General features: G+C 35.8%; 1 protein-coding gene across 1 annotated transcript in view; it reads left to right on the forward strand.

Annotated features, from left to right (window-relative positions):
- LOC114648378 (ALK tyrosine kinase receptor) overlaps positions 1 to 23,696 on the forward strand; it is a 1,111,743-nt gene that overhangs the window by 421,595 nt on the left and 666,452 nt on the right.

Consider the following 23,696-nt stretch of genomic DNA (forward strand, 5'->3'; position numbering starts at 1 on the left):
GCTTAACTCTCTTTTGTTGATTTAGTTATATTTTGTCCTTTCTCTACCCAGTTTTTCCCCTTCGTTGTATCTTACTAATGTCAATTAAAAATGAGCAGAGCAGACACACTGGAAAACACTGAATAATCAAAGGCTGCAACTACTTTAGCATCAGATCTACTAATTAGTAAATAATGGATTAATTACAATTGGAACACCTGGAAAAGTAGAATGAAAATCAAGATGAAAATATTGTTAAAAAGAAAACAATACATTCCCATATAACTGCTTGGTACATTTATTTATACAGTATATATATATATATATATATATATATATATATATATATATATATATATATAATATAATTTTTTTTTACCAAACTTAGTTTTCTAATTTTTATATTGTTCCCAAAACACAGAACGTGGGGAATAACACATCACTTAATTAGCCCAGGAGTCCAATTAAAAACAGAGGCTGGTTGGAAGAAAAACCTGCAGCCACAGGGGGGCCACAGGACCGAGGTTGAGCTGCTTTAAGGGATACTATCAAGAAATATGGACTCCCCCTTTTATTTAGTTAATGCTACTGATCCTGGGGTAAAATAAAATTTGATATTTAAATGAGTCGTAAACATCTAACTAAAATATGGAGAATTCTGACAATTCTTAGAAGGAAAAAAATACAACTGACCAGAGACCTGCAGATAGAGCACAAGCTAAGAATGAAAAAACAGATTAAAACACTAAAAACAACATTGCAGATAGATTTGAATTAAAAATGTATCACTTTAAAGGTGTGAAATTACAATTAAGTTACAATAGACTGAAAAATATTAATTACATTTAAAAGTTTGCAGCTGTCTTGATAATATGACACAAATCTTGCCTAGGGCCACTGACCTCACAGAAATTGCATTTTTGCAAGGAGATGATTTTGATTCAGGGAAGAAAAGTTAACTTTCAAAGGAAATTGGTTTTTGTTTAAAAAATGAGTGTGTTAACCATTGAAGTTAGCTGGAGCTTTCTGCTAAACCTAAAATGTTTAAGAGCTGAGAGTGCCCCAGTGAGAGGGTAAATCAATACCATGGGGGAGGTGATTTTTAAGAAAAAAGGATTTTTTTTTAGATAGTTGGCATTAAACATATGCAACCATAAAATGTAAGAACTGCACTTCACTGAGCTGCCAGGCTTGATACCAAGATGGCAATCTAGGATACCTGTAAAATGTTTCATTATATATAGTGTTCTGTCAATTTGTTTTATTGTCTCTTTTCTTGAGATATAATTTATTGCTGTTCCTTAACATAAAGATTCACATATTTTGTTTTTCTGATCTCATTACCAGTGGGGAATGTTTTGAGTGTTTAAATAAATGCATAACACATCTAAGTCTTACCTGGTCTATTGGGCAGTTGGAAGCAGATGTAAAAATCTTGGTCATCTGATTGTAGTGGCTTACAAAGGCTAACACCCTCTGTGGTATTAGGCAGGCAGCTGAATGTGACACATAGGCAGTGACATAGCTAGAGTTTGGGGTGGGGCGGTGCTTCAATTTACCACCTTCCAACTTATCTGAATATGTGAACCTATTTAAATAGAAAATTAAAATAATGATAAATTTTGCATAGATTTATTCATATATAGAGAAATAGCAATAATTTTTCACATATAATTATTTATAAGCATCAACTAGACAAGAATATAGTATAGACGCACTGATAAGCCGTGTTCTAATTATTAGTTTAATATAATTATGCTGCAAAAACTAGAACCAGTGTAGTGTACAAGTGATGGGTGGGGATGTTTTCTGTGCAGAGCAAGAATGCATTTGGATTGATAACAAACAGAAATTAGAAATTGTAAATTAGTTGTTTATCTTCCTAGAAATTATTGGTGTAATGTTTGTTTATTTTTTGTTATTGCCTCATAAATTTTAACTGCTGTGTCTGATGCCATCACAGAAGGACAGTCAGAAAATTATTTTTGAAGCATTTGTAGTTAAAAATCAGAGAATTTTACTTTTTGCATTCATGAGTGATATGTTTCTGAACCCTGCTGCTTAAACACAAATTGTAATGAGCCTTTTGGCCAATAATGCTGCCCCCAAGTTTGTACTGTCTGGGGCGGACTGCCCCCTCCATCCACCCCTAGCTATGCCACTGCCCATAGCACATGAGGCTGTGTCCCTCTGGAGACTGGCATTGGTAAACTGTCTAAAAGATACACAGAAACCTATATTTTCCAGCCCTGTGTAACTTTAAGGGACAGACGAGTTGAATTTTTAATTTTAGTCTCTGGCACAATATCTCCTGGGATGCCACGTCACTTACTGAGTATATATTTATATCAGTATCCATTTTCTCTTAAGAAGCAAAATTGATATAGTTGTTCTACTTCTTTAATCCCATTGTGAAAATAGGAGGGGAAGAGAGTGTGCTTGAAATGAGTCAGTAGAGGTAAATGATAACAAAAGTTGGGATGAAGATTTATTTATTTCCTCTTTTTTTTGGCATTTACCCCACCCTGAAGAGTGCCTAGTTCCTTCCACTGTACATAGTCAATGTAATTTAAAGTAATAAAACTACCTGACATGAATCACATTTTATGGTCCCAGATTTCATACTCTTCTATTTATTATTAGATCCTAAAGCTAATGCTATCACAATGTTAAGACTATGATGGTAAAAATCTTCCTTCCTTGACATACAGTATACAAACTGCTATGACTTTCAGTAATTTGTTTTTGTTTTTATTGCTGCTTGCAATATTGGTGCTCAGACTATGGCCCCTCATACCTTCAGTGTTGTGAAAAATCCCTTTAAATGCTTTATGTCCTATCTAAATTCTTATTTTCTGTAAATTTGATGATTTGCTTTCTTTTGGGATTTTTGCACCATTCTGTTACAAAGAGGAGCAAAATATGACATTAGAGGCAACTATTATCTATCTCCGAGTGCTGTAGTTTTATCTAAGATCTAAATCTCTGATTTTTATTTATTTATTGCTTAATTGATTTTTTTTTAAATCTTCTGTCTGTAAATCACTGTTTACAGGGATGTTTGCCGTCAAGCATTTACTACATTGGATGTGATACACAGAGCTGAATTTAATCCATATAGTTTTTGCCTAGAGTATCTAGCATCACAGGACTCTTTATTAGTAAAATGTGCTGAATTCTCTCATATATTCACATAAATATGACAATTGTGTAAAATACAGCAGTCAGTGGTGCGTTCACATCATTAAAAGACCTTGAAGTCCTAGTCTACTGACCAGTCTCCACAATGAAGAGAAGTGACCCAAAAGGCCATAGAATCGGAGTAAAGGTGAACTTCACTTTTTAAATGGGAAATTTGGTTGGGTTATATGTTACAGCTGTTTTTGGCAGGGGAAACTATTAGTCAAATGTTTGTCAGATTTTGCTGAATGCTAGAACAGAACAAAACACGAACATGATTATTTGGTAGTGATAAACCTTTGTTAGAACAAGAACTGCATGTGCCTGTTGAACACAGATTTATCAGCCTCAGTAATTCTGCTGAATGGTTCAGTTGTGCATTTAACTATATCATGAATAAGGTTGATTACTGCAACAAAAATCAGAGCAAAGGACAGAATATTCTTCAAAAACGGTCCTAGAGCATCTACGGATTACAATAACTGATAGTGAGGGCATTCAGTTCATGTAACAATTGTTTTGGCTGAAATTCCCTAACCATAGTTAGGGCCCAATCAGAAATGTTTCGGTTGATAATCAGCTTGGTTTCCTAAATGTTCCCCCCTAAAGTCTTTGATCATCTGTTCAGTTTACTTTTCTTTTTGAAAATGGTCAGAGCACCATTTAGTAATCTTTGATGTCTCACATGTATATGTGTAGTGTTTATAAAACTTGGTTTATTACCTGTAATCCTTGACAGAGTTTCTTTGTACAAGTATAAAAGGGGATTTTGGTTTGTCTATATGCTGCCTTCTATTCTTTAATCATCTTCTACGCCCATTTCTTTTCATTTCTGCTAGCCTCCACTGCACTTTTATTTTTTGATTGAACAGTTCTTTTAATTTATGTTTTAATCCAGAGTTTAAGGTAAATTGAATTATATACAGTGCATATAAAAAGTATTCACCCTCTTAGAAGTTTTCATATTTTGTTATTATACAACATTGAATCACACTAGGTATAATTTGTCATTTTTGACACTGATCAACAGAAAGACATTTTAATGTCCACGTGAAAACATCTCTTCAATGTGGTTTAAATTAATCACAAAAATAAAACACAAAATAATTTATCACATATGTATTCACCCCTTTAATATAACAGAGCTATATAATTACTGGTACATCTAATTGGTTTTAGTAGTCACATAGTTAGTTACAATGTCTGTGTTCAAGGGGTTGCCATTGGTTGTAGTGTAATTTCACCTTATCTGTAAAGTTCAACTTGTGGTGAGTCAGTGTAGTGGCCTAACCCTAACCTACAAAATGAAGACAAAAGAACACTCCAAGCAACTTTGGGAAAAGGTGAATGAAAAGCACAAGTTGGGAGATGGAGTAAATAAAATGTCAAAGTCACTGTAACCCTTTCACCTGTAAATTTACCTAGAGCAGGCTGTCCACAAATACATAATGATCATGGAAGAAGTGTATTGTGGGAGGCTACCAAGACACCTAATGTTAACTCTGGAGGAGTTAAAAACTGTTTTGGCTCAGATTGAAGAGACCGTGCATACAGCAGCTGTGCAAGGAGGATTCACAAGTCACAGCTTTATGTGAGAGTGGCAAAGATAAAGCCACAAGAGAGAGAGGGGAAAAAAAAATGCATGCACATAACATCTTGACTTCTTGGCTACAGCTTGCCTGAAGGCTCTGAAGTGAAATGAAAGAAGCATCTATGGTCTGATGGGACCAAAATTGAGCCTTTTAGCCATCAGACTAACCACCAAACACTATACATTATCAAAGACACACAATCTCTACTGTGAAGCATGGTGCTGGCAACATTATATTATAGGGATGCTTCTCAACTGCAGGCCCTGTGAGGGTAAAGGGTAAAAAACAACAAAATACAAGGAAATCCAGGGAGAAAACCTGAAGCAGTTTGCAAAACACCTGGCCTTTTGAGAGATTTGGTTTTCCAGTAAGACAACAACCCCAAGCATAGAACCAAAGTTACACAGGATTGGCATAACACAGTAATATTAATGTGCTGGAGTGGCTAAGTTTAGATTTCAGTCCAATTGAGAATTTGTGGCAGGATTTCAAAAGTAACTCAAAAAAGACTTGGCTTATGATGCATAATGGAGTATCGGATCACATCATAGATAAGACATTAGCAGTGCTACTGAAGATCTACTAGATTAACTGCAGCACTATACAAGTAGAATATGAATGCTGACAAGTTAAAGGAGTTGATCTGTTTCGTCTTAGGCAATAAAGGACAAATTAAAACTATTTTAAAATTATGAAGAGAATGGACAAAATTATTTTTCTTAGTTGGAAACTAGTTAAGATATGTTTTGATCAAATGTTTGGAAATGTATCAAGTGGGCAATTTGAAAGCAGCACCTTGACAATTAAGACTCCATAATATTTATGTATTTATAATAAATTATAAATATTGGAATTATCTGTTTTCAGATTATTTTATATGAAGAGAGTTTAGAGCTAGAATTATCAATTCACATACATTTTCAGAGCTTGCTTGTTCTCATTAAAGTGTCACAAGGAGCTTGAGCTACCCTGGCAGCATTAAGTACAAAGGAGGAACCAGTCCAGAATGTAACACAGACCCATTACAGGTCTCATGCTTGCCCACATTCACTCATATTGGTCAAATTTAGCTTCCAGTCAACCTAAAGTTACATGGTGTGCAAGTAATTTTGGGGAAAATGCATAAGTTCACACAATAGCTGAGACAAGATTACAATACAGATCTCTCGAGCTTTAATTAAGGAGCTCCTGTGTGCTTTTGTCACAAAATAAATGCCCTTTAAAAGTACTGATTATCAGGTTGGAGAGAATATGCTTCTGTTTTGGAGAAGAGCATACCGTAAAATGAGCAATCCAGAAGGGAAGAAAATACCTCGTCTGTAGAGATTTGGCTTTTTGCCAAAACAACAATTCATTCTGTGGAAGCTGCCCAGCACAAATTAATTAATTGACAAGTTCACACAAGTCAACTAAACAACTAAAGCATGCCATCTGCTCATAATGGTGTTTAAAAGCTACCATTCTACCTGGTAGCAAAGCTGCAATTAGCTGTATATTGCTGAAGGCATGAGACATATGCTGTACATGGATATTGATGAGGGTTATTTGGTGATAAGAGATTGGAGCTATGATGAGTGGAGAATTTGGCTGTGTGTAATCATGGTGAAGGACATATTGTTTGTAAATTAATAAAGGGTAAGCAAAAGGCAGTTTGTCAAAGCACAAGGAGAAAGGCAAAAAATAATCAAACACATCCAAAACGCTGGACATTACAATAGTTTGTATCGGTGGAGACTGGTGGTCCCAAGATCCGTTTTTCATTTCAGTAGGATGAGAATACTGCAAAAACTAAGTCAATGGGTAACTGATGTTATATACTATTTGAAATTGGAAAAAATCTAATTCACGCTTAGAGGATCTGTACAAAACATTTTCAAAACCTGGTAGGATCTAAGCAATAACATTTTAGAATAAGCATTCAAATTGAGGAAGAGGATTCTATTTCCTCTTTTACTCCATTTATCTTTATTCATTTATTAATTTATCGGTTTACTTATTTTTACTAGCTTAAAGTTTTACTCTCCTGACCTAGCTGTCTTTCTCAGAGGTTCAGCCTGGTACAACAGAAAGTTCTTGTTGTCTTTGATCATCTTGGACACTATTAGACCCTCAGGCTTTCTCTCTAGTGACAAAAGCCAGGAATCTGAAGTCTTACAAAACTCTGATTTCTTGGCTTTGTCTTTTACCTAAATTTGATGAAAGTCAGTTCTAGCAAGGTTACCAAAGTGATATGTCCTTAAGTTCACGTCAACTTGCCCTTTGTATCCTTAAAGTATTTATGTTGTAAGATCTTTCATTTATTTATTATACAGTATTTAAAGATTGATAATCACTGCTGGTTTATTGTGAGGTTAATGTTAATTTTGAGTTGTGTTTTTGCCTTTTGCAGAATGAATGAGATACTTTTTACTCATTTTTTTTTCTTGTTTTGTTTTGAGAGCTTATTGATTATTTTTATGTAAGATTCTTCATATCATTATGCTGTAGCCACAGAATAGACCACTATAAAATAACATTATACAAGCCTATGTCCTTTCTGTGCAGATAAACTAATATTTTTGTTATACTTTCACACCACACTGTTAAGTATAAAGCAGATTTAGAAAATGAACAGGTCATCTTAACAAATTAATACAAATCACATTCTGCACATTATGCATGTATTACATACCCTATCTAACTAGCATATTGAAGTAAAAATACAAACAGTAAAGAGCATGACTGGAAAAGAATACTGTAAAAGAGAGTATAATATATGTTTTGAACAAGCTGAAGTAAAGAGTGTTAAAGAGTGATATAATATTAATGGCAGAAACACAGAGGAGATTATGTAATAATTTACCAGTGGCAGAAACTAATCTAAGCTGAATGGGTGGAAACAAAAAAAAATCTAGTTAGTGTAAAACTGGACACCCAACTAGGCAAAGTCAGTTGTCTAGCTGGTGGTGACAGCCTGAACATACTTACTGGAAACAAAAATCGATAATGATAAACTCTGCACCAAATGTGTGTTACATAGTGCGGAATGGTAGAATTTCAAATTATGGATAGATAGATAGATAGATAGATAGATAGATAGATAGATAGATAGATAGATAGATAGATAGATAGATAGATAGATAGATAGATAGATAGATAGATAGATAGATACAAACCATCAGTTAAACTAAAATGCAAAGGTATCCAACACTGAGGCTATCTTGGGTGACAATGAAGTATCCAACTTATTGCTACATGTCAGCATAAATGTCCTTTGCAGAAATATGAGGTATTAAAAATGAACTTCAAATCATTATGCAACAAAGCTAATAAATATGCCAGAACTTAATTGTGTCTGGCCCTTTACCAATATTATACAGATCAGTTGTAGTCTTCAGCAGATTGTTTTCCCTTTGCTGTTGGTTAGATACTTAGTGTACAAATAAAACTATAACATTTCTTAATAATTGGGATAGATTTTGGGAAAGGCCCAAAAAAAGTAATGAAAAGCTCAATAGCTGTTCTAGCAACACCCATTCTTAGCATTATAAATTGTTCATTACTGAATGGCACAGTTGCCGATGCACTAAAAATATATAAAAAAAAACAAAACATCAGAACTAGATCCATATAGGCTTAATAATTATAGACTTATTTCTAAAATACTTGAAAATGTAGTCTCCAAATCGCTTTAGTCCCACTTTACACATCACAGGTTTATTTAAGAAATTACATATTGGCTTGCACACTAGTCACAGTACAGTAAGGGCACTAACCCATGTTGTAAACAACATTCTAATGTCTTCTGATTAAAGGAAATTCTACAGTAATTATGTTGTTAGATTTAAATGCAGCTCTATTCTGTTACATAGGCTTGAAAATTACATTGGGTTCTCTTTGGATAGTTTAGTTCATATTTATTAAATCAACTTTAATTTTTGTACACAAATGTTTTGATAAAGCTTCATCATTACATGACAAAGTTAGATACTATGTCCTGCTGGGCTTAGTACATGAACCTTTGCTGTTTTCATTTACATGCTTCCATTGAGAACTCAATTAGAAAATTATCATCATTTCTATACAGATGATAACCAGCAATCCTTTTTTTTTTTTTTTTAATAAGATGCTTCTCTGATAATGTCCTTAACATTAGAATTACCACAGCCTACGAAAAAACTTGTAAATCCGGACCACCTTAAATCCCTTCACACCTATACGTCAGCGTCTTTTGTCTTGTAAAGGTGTTGATAAAAGCCCAAGCAGCCTGCTATACCATCCCCCCACTGCTGTAGAACGGGGAAGAAGTTCTCCCAGTTCCTGCCTTGATTATCTGGGAGTGAGCTACCTGTATAGAGTAAATAATTTCATGTGTGTTCTGTGTCTACAACAATCTATGTAAACACATCGTTAAAACAGAAATGTTTTTCATGTTTTAGTAATAAATGTTCACATGAACTGTATAATGTGTGAAGGCTGATGCCCAAATATCAAATAAACACTTTTTTTTTCGTAGGCTCTTGTAATTCTAGCGTTAATTGTGTTAGTAAATTAAAAGAATTGGATGGATAATAACTAATTGTCTCTGAATAAAAAAAAAACAGAACATGTTATGAATGATGCAAATGGCAACAATATTCTCAAATACCTCAGCAGGTCTAAATGCAATTTGTGTTTGACACCAATACATCTTTTAAAACACACATCTAAAACCTGTTTTACCAATATGGAAAATACTGTAAAAGTAAGACAGCTTCTTAATATGGAAGGAACTGAAGAATTAATTCATGACACCATTTCTAGTAGGGCTGAATAATGTAATACAATACATTTAAAGGTGCTTTACACACCAACAGAAACTTACTACTAATATTTCATACATGATCTCATAATAGGAGTGTTTGCAGTTTCATTCATGCTAATATGGATAATCATTTTATCATGATTAAAGCTGACATGGAAAATGTTAAGTTCATCTGAGACAGAAAATGTGGATGTGATTAAACTAGCATTTAGTTTGTATATGATACACATCTTATTAACCCTGTTCATGTACTTTATAGGACTTCTGCTATACCTGTTTTGCATCTTTGCTTCTCTGAGCATGTACCTGCATTTCTTATGTGTTTCAATGTCACCAACGTGAAATACATTGCTGAAAACCTTTTTCTTTCCCTCACCTCTTACCTGTTTAGTGTTGCACTGAACCACTTCTCCCCATCCTCTCATTTCAGTCTCTACTGAGTGATGATCCATCTCTCCTCTGTGAGGGTGTTGCAGCATCCCTGATTAATTAGGTGACATGATGCTGGAAATATAGTTTGCATTTACTTTAATGAAGTACCCAGCAACAATAAATAATCAGGTAGGATCAAAACATGTTGCATATATGCTGACATGTAAACAGCAATCAGAAAAAAATCACTGAAGATATTCATTAGAAGTAAAACAGATGACAGATTACTCAATTACTCAAATTAGACACACAGTTTCTGAGGTGATTTCAACATCTGTGTGCCATACGTTGGTTACCATAACATAACGGTCACCCCCTTGGCTTTGCTTTATGATTCAGTCCAATCCATTTGGTAGATGGAAGAACAATCTAGTTTTTTTTCACATCAATATGTCTCCGTGGTTAGCCGTGATTCGAAGAAACCAAAAACACAGCAGTTTCAGACATCTTTGTAAAGCTAGTCTTACTCTAATGTCTAGTTTATTCTGTTGCTGAATGATGACCAGATAAATGCTGTCCAGAAGAGTGTGTTGCTGCTGCGTTTTGTCCTCACCTGGAAGCCCCTCTTTGATTCTATTTCCTCATTCTCTTTAGTCTTTGATACAGATACAGTACTGATTTTTATGACTAACACTTCATTAGCCTTTTCTCCAGGTTTATCATACCAGCGGCGTCTTTTAAGCAATATTTGCTCAGACTCTCTTGTGCTCAAGAGACTGAACTGCTCTGAAGTTCTTTTTTTTATAGAGAGAGATCTATCAAAGGTGCTCCTGCATAATTCTGTTATGTAAAGCTTCCTTCTATGCATAGTGCATGATATAACACCAAAAATTCTTTAAGGACTTCCCAAAAGGTTGTACCTGAATTCTGCTGATTAGAGTTTCTTAAAACATAAAGGTCAATATTTGAATATAAATATTTATTAATAATACCAGTAGCCATGAAATGAATTGCCAGTTTCTCCACAGATTAAAGAATATGCAATCTTGAGTTCCAGGATAAATGGAGAACAGTCATGAATTACAATCTCATCAAAGCTGCATGATTTGACAAAGGGGAGCCGGTTATTAGGTTCTTTAAAGAAATGCAGAGTTACTGAAAAGGTTTTGGAAGTGTTATTAACACTGAAAGGTTTAATATGTTGGCAATATTTGTGGCATCCTTTGTTAGTTGTTGAGTCTGTCAGTAGAAAGTGCCTCTACTGTGTGTTTGTGTATATATATATATATTGTAAACTAGAGGACACTATCGCTCCTCTAACCCAATGGACAGACACTGAAAACACAAGTTAAAAGTGCCAAGAATCTGTTTAATTTAAAATTCTTCAGTGCTCTCCAGCCACCACAGTCACAGGTAAACTGGCAATAAAGCACCACAAACCACATAAATGTCTCCTTTTTGTTTTTCTTTTCTCCTCTGCACCTCCCAGCAAGTGTTGTCCACCTCCTCCCAACTCAGGCTCGCTGGTTGGGTTCATGGCAGTCCTTTATATACTTGGATTTTCCAACCCAGAAGTGCTTCAGCTCTTCTGCTCACATGGCCTGCCGGCACTTCAAGGTCAGGCAGATAATGTATATCTCCTTGTTCATCCACAGCACCCCCTTATGGCACCCACAGCACCCAACAGGGCTGATACTTGGGGAATCCGGGGCACTGCTGTAAAATAGGGAAGCTGCCCTCTAGCGTCTTGGGGGAGGCAGTGTCCTAAAAAAGCTGCCTTCCCCCATCCTTCCATATCTGGGACGACCCAACTGGGTTCAGCTGCCATCGTCCGTTACTATGAAAAGCTGCGAGAGGTAGATCCTGGACTATACGAGTCCTCTTATGAAAGACTGTTTACACCCACTGCATATCAGGCAAAGACTTGAGTAGAAGACATAATATTCTATTCATTACTCAAGTCAAGAACTGAGACTGTGATGTAACTTTGAGCAACACAAACAATAATACATCTCAGACTATAAACATAACACAAGCTCATGCCATCTACAGATATTTTCTGGTGATTATGCATTAATTAGCTTTTTTCTCAAAGAGGATGAGAGAGAATTTAAAGGTCAGCTGGAAACCTTTCATTATTAGTGCTAGGAAAATCATATGGAACTAAACATTTGTAAAACTAAGGAATTAGTTCCTGACTTTTGTCATGCCAAGATAAATGTAGTGGCTATTCAAGGAAAGGATGTGGTGAGTGCACATATACTTGCTGGTGCAGCTGGAAGCATTTCATGAGAAAAGGTAGACCGACTTCTGTGCTGTTGAAAGCTGAGTGGGTAACATGAGAGGGTATCTTGTTCTTGGATCTGGAGATAGTAGTAGAGGAGAGAGTGAAGAAAAAGACTAATGGAAATTATAAATACTGCTTCCCATGCTTTCAATGATTATTTTTAGCTATTAGATTGTACAACAGAAGGGTGTCAGAAAGGGCTGCTGGGACTGCTTAATACCAAAGGCAGTACCCATTTATAATACTTCACTGTGGCTGGTTTCTTTTTCTTGAGCCAAGAGAGAAGTATAACTTCTTTATGTTAAGAATTTTGTATGTGTTGGGGTTCTTGAAGGTAGGGGGTTTGTTGTTTTAATATCTTTGAGCTTCTGTAATTCCTAAATTTTCCCTTTTGGACCAATAAAGTATAGCATACCATAGTTAAAATGCTGCTTTTATTAAATAAAAACTGCACATCCGAGGAAGAAGTAGTAGTGCGCTGTCCTTCCTTCCTTGACTGGGTATATATTTATGTAGACTAGCATATACAGTATCTGCTATCAAAATTTACAATACAATATTGACCTCTTATGTCAGAGAATATAAAATAAAAGAGAATGGATTGACATATTAATACTCTTAAGTCCTCTGGTTTTACTAAATCAAATAAAGTAGGTTCCACAAAGAGAATAAAACAACCATTCAGTAAGTATAGGCATGATAATGAAGTCATAAATTAAGGGCAAAGTGACAGGAAGTCCTCTTTATTTTATGTGAAAAAGATACATTTACTAAAAAACATACAGGGTATTTTTATATTAAAGAGCTTACAACATATAAACACTTACTGTAATGACCTGCAATAACCTAACAGCATATGTTAAGTGTAAAACCGTTCACAAAATGCAGAAGATCTGATACCTTTTAGATACACTTACAGTAAGTGATCTTCATATGAACAATCTGTAATCCAAAAAAAAAAATTCCTGTTAAAGGAAAAGAAATCAATTTTACAGTTTCCACGCTGTCAACAAAAAGTGTACTTCTACTATATGTATTAGAAGCAAGTGCCACTATCAGACACTTTTCCTCCTGAAAATTTGACCATGGCTTAATTCACAATTCTGTAAGTGAATCTGATTTAATTTGAGAGTAACAGTACTGTAATCTTTTCATACTTCCATTTCACCTATTAGACTGTGTACAATGAATGTGTACTTTAACAGCATCATTGTTGTGGAAAACTAGGCATATCATAACATGAAACACAAAACAACTAATTGTAGCTTGGAACATTTAGTTGTTTCAAAGGAACTTTGTAACCCCTAACGACAAACCTAAGGAGTGTCCCTAAGGATACTCAACTCTATTATAGGACCTAGGTCCTCATTTTCATTGGCATCCTGGATTTTATCCAGGGTTCATTTTTTGCACAATACTAAAGTATATTATCAAGTAAATGCACTTTGTTCTTATTAGCATAAATCATGAACTAAGCGGGGCAGCCTTGTGGTGAAGATTTTTTTTTCTTTTTTATAATAATTCTACATTTTTGTAAAACATGCTGGATGGCACATACCAATAAAGATATTTTGCTTTCCTTTTCAAAAAGAAGTTTCTGAAATGATGGAGCATCAAAAGTTAAATACTAATTGCTGCCACCATTTCAAGCACAAAGGTGAACTTTATATCTTATAAATATATGGACAAGTTAATTGGTAGTTGGATGACAGCTATGGGTAGCACCAATTTGAACTTACTAGGCATTGTCAGCAGAAACAGGGTCTCTGGGCATGGAATGTAACTTATCTGGTGAGAAAACACTTGGGCCTCATGCATAAACCCTACCTTGCATAGATTCCACACTAGAAGATTTCCTTACTCTCAAAACACAAATGTTGTATGCACAAAAAAGTCAGATTTATAAATTAATTTGTACATCACACGCCATGCTATGTTGCTTTCTAAATCTCAACTAACTTAAAAATATGAGTGTGTGCACATGATTTTAGCCATTTTCCATCACTGCCCTATATGCAACAATATATATAGCGTTAAAAAAAATACCTTGTTGTCAATATTCATGATCTGAACACCATATTATTTTGCTCATGTTCCTAAGTAACATCTTTACTACAAACAATGAAAGAACAAAAAAAAGTTTAGAAAACAAAAGGAATGTGAGGTGTTGCTGACTGGAGGACTAAAAAATACTTTTTTTATTTTTTTATTGGTGACTCCCACAGAAATACAAGCAAAAAAAAAAAGTTACAGTAACTGAATGGAGAGACCAACAGCAGTGAACCATCATTCAGTTCCCAGACTGCCACCAGTACATGTCATGAATTGAAACAGTCTTCATGAGCAGAACTGACAGATATTAAGAACATTTTTATTCAACTAGTTAAAAAATTAATAATTTTTACCAAGTAATTGTCATTGCTGCAATACATGCAAATCCTTTTACATCCAACATACTGTATAATTTACATGTACTTTGACATGCTTTATTTGCTATAGGACTGAGCCAGAGTACAGAATTCAATTAATTCCTTTTTTTTTAACCCCTCATGCTCGGCTATATGAAGAAGTGCCCTAGTCATGTGGATTCTTCTTTAACAGTAAAATGGTTAATGGAAGGTCACTTGCAGAGTAATCATTTGCTTCCAGAATGTTATTTTTAAAATTTCAACATAAACAGTTTAAACAATTGTACCTTAATGCCACTGCAAACATAGCCCTAATAGTCTTCATTTTAAAAAAAATATCTCAGTAACATACCCAATGTTTTACTGTTCTGCTTGACTAGCTTTTTTTTTTTTATTTTAAACTCTCTTTACGCTTGGCAAAGTAGAATTTCATTATGTGTGGTAGTGTTTTTCATTAAATTCTTCTGTAGCCTTGTTTGGCAGCCTGAGAGTAGGCATTTTTCCTTAATCTGCTACATTATATCAATGTCATTAGCAATTACTATTCCATATATGTCATCATTAGGATGTGATGACCGTAGATGCCAGGAGCCATATTCTGCTATGGCTCATACATCCATCTATGTCATATTGGGAGAGTCCTGTTCATTGTCAACATGCAACACAAGTCAATACCAGTGATCTAACATTTTCCCTAATAGGCCCCTGTTTCACCTCAGTAACCAGGCGTTTTAAATAGAGAGCAGAGATCTTTTAGGAAGAAAAGCATGAAGGGGGGCAATAGTGTAAAGTGTTTATTCTAGCTATTAAAATGATTACTTGACCAATTATTCAGCATATCTGTGAATCTGAAACTGTTCAAAACATGATCTTATTAAAATATATCAGTTGGAAGATACATAAACATAAAATATGCTATATTCTCACAACCTCAAAATGAGTAAATGGGGTCAGAAAGTGGATGGTTTTATGATCAATACTTTCTAAATGTCTTACTAGAGAGGATTAAGTTTAAATATTTTATATGTTGTATGAGAACATTTTATCACAATTTTATTTTCAAAATTACATCTTAAGAATTTTGAGAAACTTATATGTACATTAAAGCAAGGAAAGAAAGTTTGTGCAAAAATGTTTTTTTTTTTTCCATATGTTGTTTTATATTCAAGACTTTAGGGTCTTTAACCATCATTTATACAGCCTCAAAGATCTTCATGGGTGCCATTATTGTCCTTAGTCATTGTTACATTTTTTGTTATTGTATTTTTTTTTAAGTATTTAGCCTGCAAAATAAGGAAATAGACTAATCAAATTTTGTATAGAAAGGCTTTTGATGATCTGTGATTTTTTTTTTTCCTCCCTTTTGTGGCACCGTTCAACTGACTTTATTAACTTGGAAGTTACATTAAATCTGAGCATGGACAATGTGCTATGAAAATGCTTTTCGGTATGCTTTTGGAAACATTTGCTCTTATTCTAAAATGTTAAGAGACATTTGTTTGTCTTACCATACTAAATCAAAAAATATCATTCTGTTCTTCCATGCCTTATTATTTCATTTAGTATTACCATAATGAGATCATTTCACATATTGTTTCCTCATTTTACATTTGTTATTGTTTTGCTTCTGAGTTGGTTATATCAGAAATGAGACAATGAAAAAACTTGTATATATTCAAGTTATGTATACAATGTCTTATCCATATATTGTCCCTGTTCTTAGGCTTCTATGGATACTGCTCCACTGCTGTATTGTTAATGCTTAATGTGTCTAATATACAATCTGTGTGTGTGTGTGTATAGGGTCGCAGAGTTGCACAGGAGACAGGAAGAAGGGACCAGATTTCCAAAGAACAATATCTTTATTGCTGAACAGGCAGGAACACGCACATGATTATTTTCAAAAGGGGGTCTGACATCAGCACACAGGGTGCAACTGGCAAATGTCCCACTTTAGCTCCCCTCTTCATGTTGAAAGAACACAAGTCTTCATCAAGCAGGTTTAGGGGCACAGAAGCAACAGCTGGGGCAAATGCAGTCCGAAGGAGAGAGAGGACAGAAAAAAGAGCAATTAAGCTGGATGGGGCTCAGCTTTAAATGTTCTAAACATAGTGTGAGAAGCACATTACACAGAAAGCCTGCAAACCTGTAGCTGATCCTGCACAGAGCCTGACATGAGTGTACTTTCTTCCCATTGATATACTGTTTAAGAGGGGGTTTTCGAAGGGCAAGATGTCTCTTTGCCATAGGTTTATTGTGTAACAGAGAGTCCGCTTGCAGATGAGATAGCATCAACCTGCAGCTGCTGGTGTTACACGGTAGGAAAACAGATACATGTACAGATATAAGTGTGTATATATATGTACTTCCGGGCAATAGGGAAAGGATGAGTCCCCAGGTCCTGGTGGCACCCATGGCACCCAACCAGGCTGAGAAACCGAACTCTGAGTCCCAGAATGCCCTCTGGGAATCTGGGGCACCACTGCACTCCAGGGAAGCTGCCACCTAGCGTTTTGGGGGAGGCAATGTCCTAAAAAAGCTGTTCCCCCATCATTCCTTCTCAGGGGCATCCCAGCCGTCTGTTACTATATATATATATATATATATATATATATATATATATATATATATATATATATATATATATATATATATATATACATATATACTGTATACATCCATACATATACACAGTACTGTGCAAAAGTTTTAGGCAGGTCTGAAAAAATGCTGTAAACAAAGAATACGTTCAGAAATATAAATAATGATTGTTTATTGTTATCAATTTACAAAATGCAAAGTGAGCGTACAAAAGAAAAATCTAAATCAAATCAATATTTGGTGTTACTACCTTTTGCCTTCAAACCAGCATCAATTCTTATAGGTACACTTGCACAAAGTCAGGGATTTTGCAGGATTATAGTCAGGTGTATGATCAACCAATTATACCAAACAGGTGCTAATGATCATCAATGTCACACGTAGCTTGAAATACAGTCATTAACTGAAACAGAAACAGCTGTGTAGGAGGCTTAAAAACTGGGTGAGGAACAGCCAAACTCTGCTACCAAGGCGAGGTTGTGGAAGACAGTTTCATGTCATGGTAAGATTGAGCACAGCAACAAGACACAAGGTAGTTATACTGCATCAGCAAGGTCTCTCCCAGACAAAGATTTCAAAGCAGACTGGGGTTTCAAGATGTGCTGTTCAAGCTCTTTTGAAGAAGCACAAAGAAATGGGCAACGTTGAGGATCGTAGACTCAGTGGTCGGCCAAGGAAACTTAGTGCAGCAGATGAAAGACACATCAAGCTTATTACCCTTCGAAATCAGAAGATGTCCAGCAGTGCCATCAGCTCAGAACTGGCAGAAACCAGTGGGACCCAGGTACACCCATCTACTGTCTGGAGATGTCTGGCCAGAAGTTGTCTTCATGGAAGAGTTGCAGCCAAAAAAGCCATACCTCCGACGTGGAAACAAGGCCAAGCGACTCAAATATGCACGAAAACATAGGAAACTGGGGTGCAGAAAAATGGCAGCAGGTGCTCTGGACTGATGAGTCAAAATTTGAAATATTTGGCTGTAGCAGAAGGCAGTTGTTCGTCGAAGGGCTGGAGAGCGGTACAATAATGAGTGTCTGCAGCAACAGTGAAGCATGGTGGAGGTTCCTTGAACATCTGGGGCTGCATTTTTCCAAATGGAATTGGAGATTTGGTCAGGATTAATGGTGTTCTCAATGCTGAGAAATACAGGCAGATACTTATCCATCATGCAATACCATCAGGGAGGCGTATGATTGGCCCCAAATTTATTCTGTAGGAGGACAATGACCCCAAACATACAGCCAAAGTCATTAAGAACTATCTTCAGCGTAAAGAAGAACAAGAAGTCCTGGAAGTGATGTGATGGTATGGCCCCCACAGAGCCCTGACCTCAACATCATTGAGTGTGTCTTGGATTACATGAAGGGACAGAAGGATGTGAGGAAGCCTACATCCACAGAAGATCATTGGTTAGTTCTCCAAAATGTTTGTAACAACCTACCAGTCGAGTTTCTTCAAAAACTGTGTGCAAGTGTACCTAGAAGAATTGATGCTGTTTTGAAGGCAAAGGGTGGTCACACCAAATATTGATTTGATTTAGATTTCTCTTTTGTTCATCCACTGCATTTTGTTGATTGAGGAAAATAAATGATTAACACTTCCATTTTTGAAAACATTCTTTGTTTACAGCATTTTTTCACAACTGCCTAAGACTTTTGCACAGTACTGTATATAATATATATATATAATATAATACATATACAGTGGGACAACAAAGTATTTAGTCAGCCACCAATTGTGTATATGTATATGTGTATATATATAATATATATATATATATATATATGTGTGTGTGTATATATATATATATATAATATATATATATATATATATACTATATACAGTAATCCCTCGCTGTATCGCGCTTCGCCTTTCGCGGCTTCACTCTATCGCGGATTTTATATGTAAGCATATTTAAATATATATCGTGGATTTTTTGCTGGTTTGTGGATTTCTGCAGACAATGGGTCTTTTAATTTCTTGTACATGCTTCCTCAGTTGGTTTGCCCAGTTTGATTTCATACAAGGGACGCTATTGGCAGATGGCTGAGAAGCTACCCAACTTACTTTTCTCTCTCTCCTCTCTTGCGCTGACTTTCTCTGATCCTGACTGTAGGGGGATTGAGCAGGGGGGCTGTTCGCATACCTAGACGATACGGACGCTTGTCTAAAAATGCTGAAAGATTATCTTCACGTTGCTACCTTCTGTGCAGCTGCTTAGTGAAGCGACATGCTGCACGGTGCTTCGCATACTTAAAAGCACGAAGGGCACGTATTGATTTTCGATTGTTTGTTTTTCTCTGTCTCTCTCTATCTCTCTCTCTCTCTTTCTCTGCTCCTGATGGAGGGGGGTGTGAGCTGCCGCCTTCAACAGCTTTGTGCCGCGGTGCTTCGCATACTTAAAAGCCAAACAGCCCTATTGATTTGTTTGCTTTTCTCTATCTCTCTGACATTCTGTGCTCCTGACACGCACTCCTTTGAAGAGGAAGATATGTTTGCATTCTTTTAATTGTGAGACGGAACTGTCATCTCTGCCTTGTCATGGAGCACAGTTTAAACTTTTGAAAAAGAGACAAATGTTTATTTGCAGTGTTTGAATAATGTTCCTGTCTCTCTACAACCTCCTGTGTTTCTGCGCAGATCTGTGACCCAAGCGTGACAATATAAAAAATAACCATATAAACATATAGTTTCTACTTCGCGGATTTTCTTATTTCGCGGGTGGCTCTGGAACGCAACCCCCGTGATGGAGGAGGGATTACTGTATATATATATATATATATATATATATATATATATATGTGTGTATATGTATATATATGTGTGTATATGTATATATATATATATATATATATCTATACTAATAATCTATACTAATAAAAGGCAAAGACACTCATCACTAATTCTCCAACTTACCGTGTAGGTAGAAGGCTGAAATTTGGCACGATCATTCCATACAGCTTACTTACAAAAGTTAGGCAGGTTTCATTTCGAAATTCAACACGTAATGGTCATAACTGGAACCTGTTTTTTGTCCATATACTCTAATGGAGGAGGCGGAGTCACGTATCGCGTCATCACGCCTCCTACGTAATCATGTGAACTAAAAACAAGGAAGAGATTTACAGCATGAGTCAAACGCGGGGAACGAAGGTAAATGACGTTAATTTTTGAGTGTCTTTTAAATACTGTGTAAGCATACATATTAAACACATGTGCAATTAAAACGTGTGCATTTACGGGGTGATTTCTCAGGCTTAAAAGCTCGCCTTTTATCAAATGCGGGAACAAAGGTAATTAATTGTTGAGTGTCTTTTAATACTGTGTAAGCATACATATTAACACATGTGCAATTAAACGTGTGCATTTACGGGGCGATTTGTCAGGCTTAAAAGCTTGCCTTTTATTTAAAAGGTAAATGCAAACTGTTTTCATTCTGAAGGGCACAAACCACGTTAGATTTCATGCTCAACAGTAAGCTCAGCACACAGCTTGGTCATATGACAACCAGAGGGGCGAACTGACAACGTGCTATACAAAGAGATCCTTAACAAATAATTATTGATTCATTTTCCCTCACTTTAAAAAGGTTTACTTTTCTTCTTGATAAAAATTTTAAAGCAGTACTTTGCCGCTGCGAAGCACGGGTATTTTGATATATATCAAAATATATCGCGTCATCACGCCTCCCACGTAAGCACGTGAACTGACACGCTGCTGTTTGCAATGCCATATTCGCCAGATACAAGTTTAATGAGAAGACACGAGGTATAAACGACAGTTTGGATCACTGTGTAACAGAGTTAAAATTGCTGTAGCGAGAAACTTTTAACTGCCGGGTCTTAGCTAACATTAAATAAACCCGTGGACGTCGCAACATCACACAAGAGAGCGACTCACGTGAAGTGACTGAACGCAGCAGGAGTGATCACTTCGATGAATCAAACCTCTTCAAAAAACACATTACACAATTGATAAGGTACGAAAACAATATGAAACCAATTGTGGATTTGCATACAGCCACTGAAACTTTGTGATGGCACGAGACTTCAGGTCACGTCTCTGCAAAAGAACCTCATTGAGGCAACTATTTTTACTGGCAGTGGCTCAGGGGAGAGAGTTTTTATTCCTCGCATCCCCGTTATACCCTCTGATCTCCCATTTCAAATCAAACGCCTCCAATTTCCACTAAGGCTCTGCTTCCCAATGACAATTAATAAGTCTCAGGGACAGACCCTACAAAACGTTGGCATTGATTTCAGGCAGGACTGGTTTTCACATGGCCAACTGTACATTGCATGCTCAAGAGTAAGGTCAGCACACAGCTTGGTCATATTACAACCGGAGGGGCGAACTGACAACGTGGTATACAGAGAGATCCTTAACAAATAATTATTGATTCATTTTCCCTCACTTTAAAAAGGTTTACTTTTCTTCTTAATAAAAATTTTAAAGCAGTACTTCACCGCTGCAAAGCGCGGGTATTTTGATATATATATATATATATATATATATGTATATATATATGTATATATATATATATATATATCTCAATGTATGTATGTATATATGTATGTCTAGATATATGTAGATATGTAATTATATATATATATATATATATATATATATATATATATATATATATATATAGATATGTGTATATATATATTTATATATATATGTATATATATATATGTGTGTATGTATGTATGTATGTGTGTATATATGTATGTATGTGTATATGTGTATATGTGTGTGTGTATGTATGTGTGTATATGTATGTGTATATATATGTTGATATGTGTATATATATATATAATACTATATATATATATATATATATATATATATGTATATATATATATATATATATATGTATATATATGTGGATGTGTATATGTATATATGTATCTATAATAATAAAAGGCAAAGCCCTCACTGACTGACTGACTGACTCACTCACTGACTGACTCATCACTAATTCTCCAACTTCCCGTGTAGGTGGAAGGCTGAAATTTGGCAGGCTCATTCCTTACAGCTTACTTACAAAAGTTAGGCAGTTTTCATTTCGAAATTCAAAGCGTAATGGTCATAACTGGAACATATTTTTTGCCCATACACTGTAATGGAGGAGGCGGAGTCACGTATCGCGTCATCACGCCTCCTACGTAATCACGTGAACTAAAAACAAGGAAGAGATTTACAGCACGAGTCGCACGCGGGGACGAAGGTAAATGACGTTAATTTTTGACTGTCTTTTAATACTGTGTAAGCATACATATTAACACATGTGCAATTAAACGTGTGCATTTACGGGGTGATTTCTCAGGCTTAAAAGCTCACCTTTTATCAAACGCGGGAACAAAGGTAACTGACGTTGTTCACTGTCTTTTAATACTGTGTAACCATACATATTAACACATGTCCAATTAAACGTGTGCATTTACGGGGTGATTTATCAGGCTTAAAAGCTCGCCTTTTACTAAAAAGGTAAATGCAAAACTATTTTCAATCATTCTATGATCTGCTTCTCACAACTGAAGGCACCGTGGCTGATGGTAAATGACGTTAATTTTTGAGTGTCTTTTAATACTGTGTAAGCATACATATTAACACGTGCAATTAAACGTGTGCATTTACGGGGTGATTTCTCAGGCTTAAAAGCTCGCCTTTTATGAAACGCGGGAACAAAGGTAAATCACGTTCTTCACTGTCTTTTAATACTGTGTAACCATACATATTAACACATGTGCAATTAAACGTGTGCATTTACGGGGTGATTTCTCAGGCTTAAAAGCTCGCCTTTTACTAAAAAGGTAAACGCAAAACTATTTTCAATCATTCTATGATCTGCTTCTCACAACTGAAGGCACCGTGGCTGATGTTACGTCACTTGCTGTCCGACCATAAGCTTTACCTGGTAGGTAGCCGGACACTCACTTCACTCCCTTTCGGGAATCGAACCTCTGAGGTTTTCTTTTGTTGTTAATTAAAATTTAAAACCAATACTTCACCGCTGCTAAGCCCCTCTAGCCCTGACGTCTGAAGTTCGATTACCGTAAGCAAGTGCAGTGAGTGTGTAATTACATTCACGGCATTCGTAGTCTGATTCACAATCTGATTGTATGGGTGGTTACCTACCAGGTGACGCTTACACTTGGCCACCAAGTCAGCTCGAAGTGATCACTCGAGTAAAGGCAGCTTCACAAAAAAAATGATCCTTAACAAACTGTTATTAGTATATTTTCCCTCAATTTAAAAACGTTTTATTTTCTTCTTAATAAAAATTTAAAAGCGGTACTTCGCCGGTGCGAAGCGCGTGGATTTCACCGACTGACACATACAGACATATTCATGAGTGCAGGTACTTCGGAAAGAAAGCACCGCGTAAACCTAAAGTTTAAATTAACTTCATAGACCTACAAAAGGTTGCCATTGATTTGAGGCAAGATTGCTTTTCTTCTGTACAACTATACGTTGCATTCTCAAAAGAG

Source organism: Erpetoichthys calabaricus, chromosome 3 (genome assembly GCF_900747795.2).
Source record: "Erpetoichthys calabaricus chromosome 3, fErpCal1.3, whole genome shotgun sequence".
Lineage (NCBI taxonomy): Eukaryota > Metazoa > Chordata > Cladistia > Polypteriformes > Polypteridae > Erpetoichthys > Erpetoichthys calabaricus.